Here is a 9,475-nt window from a genome sequence, read left to right on the forward strand (position 1 = left end):
TCTCTAGGAGAAACTATGGCGAAGCAGCGGACAATTGAAAAAGGCTGCAATGTGAGAAAACGGCAGATATCAGAGGCAGTCAGTCCCTGATTAATGAATTGCTCTCAGCTGTGTTTCTGTGGCTTTCTCCTTGTCTGTCTCTGTTGATCACCTCAGCTGTCTGTGTCTGCTTCTCTCCTCTGCTTCATGTCTCTGTTAACATGAATTAATGAACTGAATCAATAAACATGAATGGAGCTAATGCTAACGGAGCTAACAGAGCTAACACTAACGGAGCTAACAGCTAACGGTGCGAATAGAGCTAACGGCGCTAACGCTAACAGAGCTAACTGTGCTAACAGAGCTAATAGAGCTAACGGCGTTAACAAGGGGGCGGGGGGATGGGGTTTTCATTATGCATTTGTCTGTGTGTGTGTGTTTATGTATCTGTCATTGTGTGTGACTGCGTATGTGTGTGTCTTCGTCTGTTTGTGTGTGTGTGTCTGCTTGAACTACACAAGCAGCCCAATCTGCTCCTACATGGAGATGTGTATGGTATATGTGTGTCTGAATGTGTGTGTGTGTGTGTGTGTGTGCGTGCCTGTGTGCCTGTGTAACTTCTGCCCCACCTGCTGATAATTACCTCTGCACCTCTCCCACTGTTTACCTGTTCCTGTTCAGTTTTGACGTGCTGTTTTTAATCACTTTTTAGCTGTTGGTTAGCCCTTTTTGTGTGTGTGTTTGTGTGACTACTGTCTCAACCTTTTTGCGAAACTGCTTTCTGAAGCTGAGTTTAACTGTTTGTTGGACGGAGATTGTTTTCAAACAATGCCCTTGTTTTGACTGAGCTCGTTAAGATAATCACTCTCAGGCTGGTTGTCCTGCAGATGTGTGTGCGTGGGTTATTGACCGGTGTGTGTGTAAATGACAGTTGCACCTGTTAAACTCTTCCCTTGAAAAGCGGCTTTTTCGCTGTCGGTTTCTTCCGAACAACTTGCGATTGTGTCAAAACCGTAGCTGCTATCAAAAAACCGATTACACTGTGAGATGCGGACAAGTCTGGGCCAGATGTACGTGTGTTTTATGTCCAGATATTCTTTAGAAAAATGACAAAATGGTCGACTTAAAAAGACTCTGCCACTCAGAGAACAGGAGTTTGTATTGTATGCAGTGAGATTTGGGTTCGGCGAACCTCCTGAACTAAATCCTCTGGTGAGAGAACCGTACCTCGTATCAGAGTGTACTATAGATCATCGGACTCCCGAGAACTTCCTGAGTCCGACCATCATCTCGTTTTATTCCTGACACAACAACTTTTCGTTTTATGGCGATCTAAAGACAGGAGGCATTTCTGCTTTGCTCACAAAACAGCTCTGAATTTTAACATGGGACTTAATGGGAGAACAGGAGGGCGCTGGCTGCACAAAACGTCTCACTATTTAAATTCAGTAAGTCTCTCGGCTTTTTCGAGGACATCACACGAAAGAGGACAAGTTTGTCTACAAACTGATCCCAAAATTATGCGTGTAGAGTGTAATTTGTGGCCGTAGCGACGAGAAAAAGAGAAGATTTTCAGATCGTTTTTAGACTCTGTGCCACTCTAGCACGCACTCTAGCACGAACATTCCGCGCAATACACACCCATTATAATCTCAAAATTTCCCGCCAAACGATCACTGTCATTGAACAGTGACTGATCAAAAACTATAGGACCAATCAAAATGTGGATGAACACACCAATAGACCAGACTTGGGTCTACATTTTAAAGTTGAAATGAAGTCTCTCGGTGAATGTATGCCTGAGCTACAGATGTTTGAAAAACTCCAATTTCAATCTTGTTTTTTTCGGCCGTCCCATTCATTTCTTATGGGAAATTTATCGCAGTTTTTCGCGTCTTACGACGCGAAAAACTGCGATAAATTTGAGAAAAGTAATAGCACACCGATCCCGAACAATACACACGTTTTGATACATAATTTGCGAGGGTTTTCTCAAAGCTGCGGGGCGAGTTTGAGGACGAAAACTTGGAGGAAGATGAAAAATAATAATAAGAAGAAGAAGAAGAAACGCGCGGGATAGTAATAAGTGACTCGGGGCTACGCCCCGAGTCACTGGCTCCTGCAGCTATTTCATAGCTGTAGGAGCCAGTGACTCGGGACGTTGCCCCGTGTCCCTAATTATGGTCATTAATAAGCGCTTTAGAGCCGCTGTGCTACTCATTAGCATGCTGATTAGCAGCTAGTTGATGGTGAATATGTGCACCTTAATATAAAGTGCGACCAGTTTCTTTGTTGCACGTATTCACTGAGGAATTCTTACAAAAAAGCTTTTTAAAAAAAAAAGTTTTACATTCCTGCAGATCTGACGCTTAAACCGGATCATTTTACATGAAGAGCAGCGAAGCCGGTTTCTGTCTGTTGTCTGGAAATGGGTTGTACGTCACTGCAGAACGTTTTCTAAAGCCTCCTCTGACTGTGAACACAGCAAGGTGCAGAGCGGCGTGAGCTGAACGCTCAGGAGAGGCTCACCTGGAGAAGACCGTGTGAATATGGATGCGTTTTGGAAAACGTTTTGCAGTCACGCGAACTGTGCAGAATTTGTCTTTAACAGATGTAAACATGCAACTTAAACTTGACACTAAGAGCGAATGAAAACAAACGGAAACACAGCAGTAATAACAGACATGGAGCTCAGTCGAACACTACAAACATGGACTTTGGATTGTGAATGTATTTTGAAGACGTTATAAGCTTTGTGCTGTGATGATGTTTGCTGGAGGCTGACAGATGTGACATTGAGGAAGTGAAAGCTGCTCTCGGCTCATTGTGAGGCAGTTTGGCAGCATGTTGCTCTGCACCAACAACAGGACGTGTGTTTGTTACGTTATTAAACTGAACTTTTCTCTGAGCTGCAGTTTAAACACGAACTGTACTTCCATCCGTCTTCTCGCAGTGTGTTTCCTCTGCTGAAACACTTCATCTCATTTCCAGACTGAACATCGGCCGCACTCGTCAACTGAACCTCTGTGTTTCTGTCTTTGTCAAAGATAAAACCTGGAGGATTATCTCTAAATGAGCTGTCAGCAAATTAGCAGTGACGATGGTGAATTTCTCTCGTTAAATTTACGTCTCTGGTTCTTTAACTGCTCGCTGTTAGAGGGACGCTCCTGCCACTTCCTGTTCCTTCGTCTCAAGTTGATTGAAAGCGAGTTACTTTTTACAAAGAGCACATTTTCAGTTGTTGTTCATTTTCTTGTCCAGGCAGTTGTTTTAGTCTGAGAAGGCTAATTTAAACTCTTCTTTTATTAGAAAAAAGCTGAATTTGCTCACTAGAACGCAGCCGGTGCGTCAGCCCTCATTGTTTCAATACTGTGACATCAAAGAGTGGGACAGGAACAAAAGTTTATTTATTGCCAGTGAAGGAAAGATCTGCGTTTATTTGTCTGATGCAATACGAAAGAAACTGACAGTCGTGAAAGAACTGTGGGGAAATGTTCACACTTTGTTTCTTAATAACACTTCAAAACAGGAAATTTCACCATCAGTCAGAACGAGTCTCAACAAACAGTCAGTGTTTGTAGCTTTCTGTTGATCCGTTTCAGGCGTCATCACGGCTAATTTGGTGGCAGCTCATCCAAGAGGAAGTTTTACCTGCGGTGTCTTTAACCTGTTAGACTGTCAGTGTGCAAATGTATTGAGTGTAACGCTTATTTGTGTGCGTGAGGGAGAAAAACACACGATGTCGCGATTATAAGAGATGTTTTATGTGTAACCGAACATTCCAAGTTTTTAATACGAATAAAACTTTGAGACATTTTAATAATTGTTTTTTTTTTTCCTTTCTTTTGACTTCTTCTATTGGTGGCTGCTCTGTTTCATCAGAGGTTGTACTGTGGACACACTGTCCAACCGAGTCAGTAACACATCCAGATATTAGTCTTATCCATTCATTCTTTAACATGAGCAGCAGTGAAAAGAGTTTTACCCTGAGTCTGAGCTCTCAGGCTGCTTTTCAGTTCCATCTCCACCTCTGTGATAGATACCCAACCTATCAATCTACCTAACCATCATAACCCTCAAGAGACCTGTTTGATCAGTGGAGTTTGTTGGGGGGGTCCATAGCTAGACAGGAAGCTCTGCCTGCCAGACAATATTCAGGGAAAAATAAGATATCATATCAGCTTGATGTACTTTATCATGCTGAAATATTTTGTGTATGTTCATTAAACTAAGTCAATTGTCTTAGAAGTTTGGTAGAATTTCTGCATTAATAATTCAGATTAATTGATAAATTAATGACTGGATGATTGGAACAATGAGACTTTTAACACTCAACATGAACACAGTCTGATTCTGTGAATTAACATCAGTGGCTCAAATGTATTACATTTTACAAATTCATCGTAGTTTATGAAGTAATTGGGAGAAATATTCTCAATAAAACTGCTGTAGGTATTCAATTCATCCAACAGAAAATGTTCTTATTACTTGTAAATTAAAGTAATCTCTACTCGTCTTGGCGGTCCTGTAGAAACTGACCGCACCAGATGATGAACATGTTCATCGTGGCTGCCTCTTCATTACGTCTGTGTGCTGTGTTTGGATCCTGTTCTTAAAGAGCTTGGCTCCGGTCGTGGGCTCCGCTGAAGGCCTTTTCTGTAGTTTTTCTCTGGTCACACCTGCCATCACATCCATGACAGCGAGGGGTGACGGCGAAGACACCGGGTCCTCTGTGTGTGAGAGCTGCTCCGGCTCGGTACGTTTATGATGGTCAAAAACAACAAGTGGTGAAGCAAAGTATGAAAAGAGGTATCAAACTTCACTGTTTCTGTTTGAAATAATCTGACTTTTAACTTTCAGAATTCAGAAACTTGCTGCTCCTTTACAGTTTAGATCTTTATTATATAAATGGGGGGTTTACTTCCATTCAGCCTCCTCGGCAGATTTGACGGCCTTCTTGAGGTTCTGTCTATCCTGTGTCCATGTGACCCCCCTGCCTGCCTGTTTGGTGAGTTTGTGGTTGATGAACCTAATGATGGTTTTGGCAGACGAGGCTCACAGAAGTTGACTCGTGAGGACGGTGTCAGCGAGTACGTGGTGTGTTCAGGGTCTCAGAGACTCTCAGTCCTGATGCATGTGCCATCCATCGCCTGACTGCCGTCCTGGACGGTTCAGTCCTCTTCAGCCGCCGTGTGTATGTCATCTGTGTTGTGCAGTGATCTGAGTGGGGTGTTCAGGGGGTGGAGCGGGTGCATGTTTGTGGTGGAGTAAAAGTGGTCCAGTGTGTTACACTTGCAGGTTTGCACTTCACCGGCTCTCTGCAGCTCATGTGAGAGACATGAGCTGGATTACTGAGTTTAGCCAAGAGTCCTCCTCAGAGGAAACATGCTCAGCCAGCCGGCGTTGTGCCTCTCGGCCGGGGGGCCGGGGGCGCCCGGGGGAGTGTAAACACCTGCAAGCACGACGGGTGATTTATTTGCTTTGCACTCGATAAAAACTGATCCCAGGATACCGGAGCAGTGTTGGTTTGTTTCTACTGCAGCTCTGCACCAGCTGTAACGAATGTAAAAACACGTATCTCCGCCCTCTGGTCCCACATTTCAACAACCAGCCGACACAGCAACAAGACAGCAAGAAGACGGCAGAACACGATGCCGCTGCATCAGTTTTTATTGTCACAGTTGAACGCATCGTTTCTCGATCCAAATCAGGGTTCGTCTTGGTCTGCACCCCGACCCCGGCAAACATACAAGTTTCATATCGACACACATCACATTACAGATCGCTGTTAGCATCAAAACATGTTCTCACATCTCCGTCCACTTCGAGCCAGGACTGGTTTTCCTAAAAGCGCCTCGCAGTCAGAAACAGCCGAGCGTTTAAAACACAGTTTCAGTTCACCTCAGTTTCGTCATTCTGGAAAAAGGATTGTCTTCAAAATGAAAACACGTGAGAATCTTTGTACCGAGAGGTATAAACCTGATTTAGCACAAATCCTCTTTTATTACGCTTTACTGATGGAACTGAACCTAAATCAGCCTCAGACTCAGAGATTCGTTTCAGGAAAACCAGCCCAGTTTGGTTCAAAACCCTAATCTGTCTACTGCACTTAATTAAAAAAATCAGTTCCTGTCTAACATGAGGCATGATGTGAAATGACCACACACACATACACACACTGCATTTGATAAAAACACACACAAAGGGCCTAATAACGAGCGCCGCCCTGAGTCAGATCACTCTGAAATCCACCCCCCGTGAGTTCAAGCTGCATTCAAGTCCCAGTGAGGTCACAGTTTGAAGGAACTTTGAGGGAACCGTGTTTTCACGATTCATCAGTCGACATTAAATTGAATCGTCAGAGTTTTATCTAAAAGTCGGTTGCTCTGATATGTCGTCTTTTTTTCCGGGAAGTGAACGCAGCACGACGCAGGGTGGGGGCTGAAGCAGAAACTGCAGCGTCGAACAGTGGGAACTGACTCAGGTGTGGCTGCAGCGCTAACAGCGTCGACAGAAGGCTCCTTCTGGTTTGGTATAAAGCAAAGAGAAAAGAATTAAGACTACTGGGCTCATAGCAGGCATAGAAGGTCAAAGGTCGAGCCACCGAAAAAAGAGTCTGACGGATGTGTCCACGATAATTACTGTTATCGTAATAATTAGCTTTAGCACAGAGACGACTTCACGATGGTTCATCTAGACGGAGGTTTTCCAGGACGTTAAACAAATGAACAAAAATGTAGATTTTTGTAGAGGTGTAACAAAACATTATAAATATTTAAGGTGCTAAAAATGTGTCACAATAATCAACAAAATTTAATCCATTCAGCCTCTTAAAATCTGTTTTCATTTTTAACGTTGTTTTTGTTGCCTGCTGCCTCTGAGTCCAGGATTGTAACACGTTTAAGTTCGGTTTTAATGATGATCTGAAAGAAAAGTGTCATCCAGACTAAGAAAGTGCAAAATTTAACACCTTTCCAGTGTAGTGCTGAGAGAAAACGGGGAATCCTCACTATCTGTTTTTGTTCTGAACTTTTTAAAAATATCAGTGAACACATTCTGAGTAAAATGTGTCGTTACACCTCTAGTGGAGACTCTGCGCTGGTGCAAGAAATAAGACGCAGTGGTTTTCTTGACGTGTTCATGAGACGAGGATGGCGTCAGTCGGCCGGCGAGGAACCAGACTCGACTTCTGCTGGACTGTAACTCGCTGTTGAGAAGTGATGGGATGAACCATCTGTCTGTCACAATTAATCAACTAACGTCAACCAATCAGATTAACGATGCTACAGCAGCATCTACGCTAACCTCTTTATAGCCGCCATTGTTTTCAGTGGTGGCTATAATGGCCCCTGCAGGTGCCAGTAGTTCCTCATCGGGCGCTGATTGGTCCACAACACGGTCGCGTGCACCACCAGCGCATAATTTGAACCCTGGCAAGATGGCTACTCGGATCGCGTGATCTCACCTGTAAATCTGAGCGACAGGTGTAATTTAGGAATGTCTGCGATGCCGAATCTTCGATCGGTTTATTTAACGTTTAGTCCCCGCAGTCGTCCGCTCAGCGTCTGCAGCGCGGCACATCCGCACCAAACTCTTCATCGGTGGCTCCGGCCAAAGGTCAAGGCCATGGAAAGGTCGTGCTAAGTTCAAAGGTCACGGTAAGGTCATAACACTGCATCAGGTCAACACATTTATCCAGATGACGACTGACGATTCTTCTCAAGCTGTAAAAAAGGTGACCCCTCCCCTTTCTGCAGACACACACTCACACAAAACACACACTGAACCTCACACTGTCCACATGATTTATACTGAAAACGTCACACTGTGGAGACCCCTCACACACCTATTTACACACACACACACACTCTCAGTGATTCTTATAACCAGTAACATCAACAGACATGATGGTGAGTGGATGGAGCGATATGATTGATGGATGTCACATCTCACAGACACATGACCATATAAGGAAAGAGATCCATCGCTGTCCAGTCCTTTTGTTGCCGGGCAACAGTTGCTACCAGATCGATCAGGAACTGGACTTTAAGGTAAGAACTCTTTCGTTACAGTCCGTCAGCAACCCTCCCAAACCTTGAATCTGTTTTTTTCATCCTGTTTTTTTAATTTCAATTAGGAACGAAAATACATTTTCAGTGGCGAGGAAGTACTCAGATCCTTTACTTAAGCAAAAGTACTAATACTATGCTGTAAAAATACTCCATTACAAGTAGAAGTCAAGTTAAAGTATGTAAGTATCATCAGGAAACTGCCCCTAGAGTTAATTTAAAGCCCTGATTCCAAAAGTCTGGACTCCTGAAGTGTTCCTAAGTCCAGGTGTTAATCTCCTTTATCCAATCAGGTGTTGACAAAGTGTTGACCCTCGCTCCATCCTCGCTGTGAACCACTGAGCCTTTCAATCATGATACTCTCACCTGTTACCAATCAGCCTGTTTACCTGTGGAATGATCCAAACAGGTGTTTTTGGAGCGTTCCACATCTTTCCCAGTCTTTAGCTGCTCCTGTCACAACGTGTTTGAAACGTGTTGCTGCATCAGATTCAGAATCAGCAGATATTTACAAAAATCAATGAAGCTGATGAGGTCAAACATTAAATATATTTACTTTGTGCTGTTTTCAGGTGAGTTTATGTCAGAGAGGATCAGCAGGTGATCTCAGTCTGTTTTATTTCTCAGCGACCTGATTTTTCTTTTTCAGAATCTGCTGTCATGGTTGTTAGAGGTGGAGCTAATTAGACCGCGGCTAACGATTATTAAATGTCTCGTTTTGTCAGACCAACATCTGTAAAGTAGCTCCAGCTGTTTAATGGAGTAAAAACAATAATTCTCTCTGAAGTGTCATTAAAGGGGATCACTCAAGTAAAAGACAGATACTTAAGTACAGTATCTGAGTACCTGTACTCAGTTACATCCCACCACTGTAGATTTCAAAATGTCAAAATGTTTTAATATCAATGTGGAAAATCATTTTCAGGAAGCGAGGTTTGTTTTCAGGGTGCTGACGTCACGTCATGTCTACGATGAGATTGTTTCTCTTCATTGTCGTATGTATTTTTTTTCAAACTGCTACTGTTTCCCTACGTCACAACCGACTCACACAGACAGACACCAACAGACGGGATGATATTTACAGTATCTACAACATTTTGTCCTCCGTTAACCGCAGGCGGGAGGAGAGGCAGGGGGCTCGGGGTTTGGACTCGAACGTGCCCTTGGCCTCCGTCAAACTGCAGGTACGAACTAAACTGTTCTGAAACGTGAGGTTTGGAAGTCGCTCAGTGAATCTGAGTTACAGTACGAAGCCCGGGAGCAGCTGAAGGACAGGAGCCGGGTGATAGGAAGTGTCCTTCAGGGGAGTGGGGGGGGGCACTGAGTCCATGTCCACAAGGCTCATAAACAAATCCCACAACTTGTTTTTATTCCGAATATTTTTTAAAGTTAAAAGGTTTGAAAAAAAAAAAAAAAAGCTACTGAAA

The sequence above is a fragment of the Chelmon rostratus genome, chromosome 23 (assembly GCF_017976325.1).
Source record: "Chelmon rostratus isolate fCheRos1 chromosome 23, fCheRos1.pri, whole genome shotgun sequence".
Classification (NCBI taxonomy): Eukaryota; Metazoa; Chordata; class Actinopteri; order Chaetodontiformes; family Chaetodontidae; genus Chelmon; species Chelmon rostratus.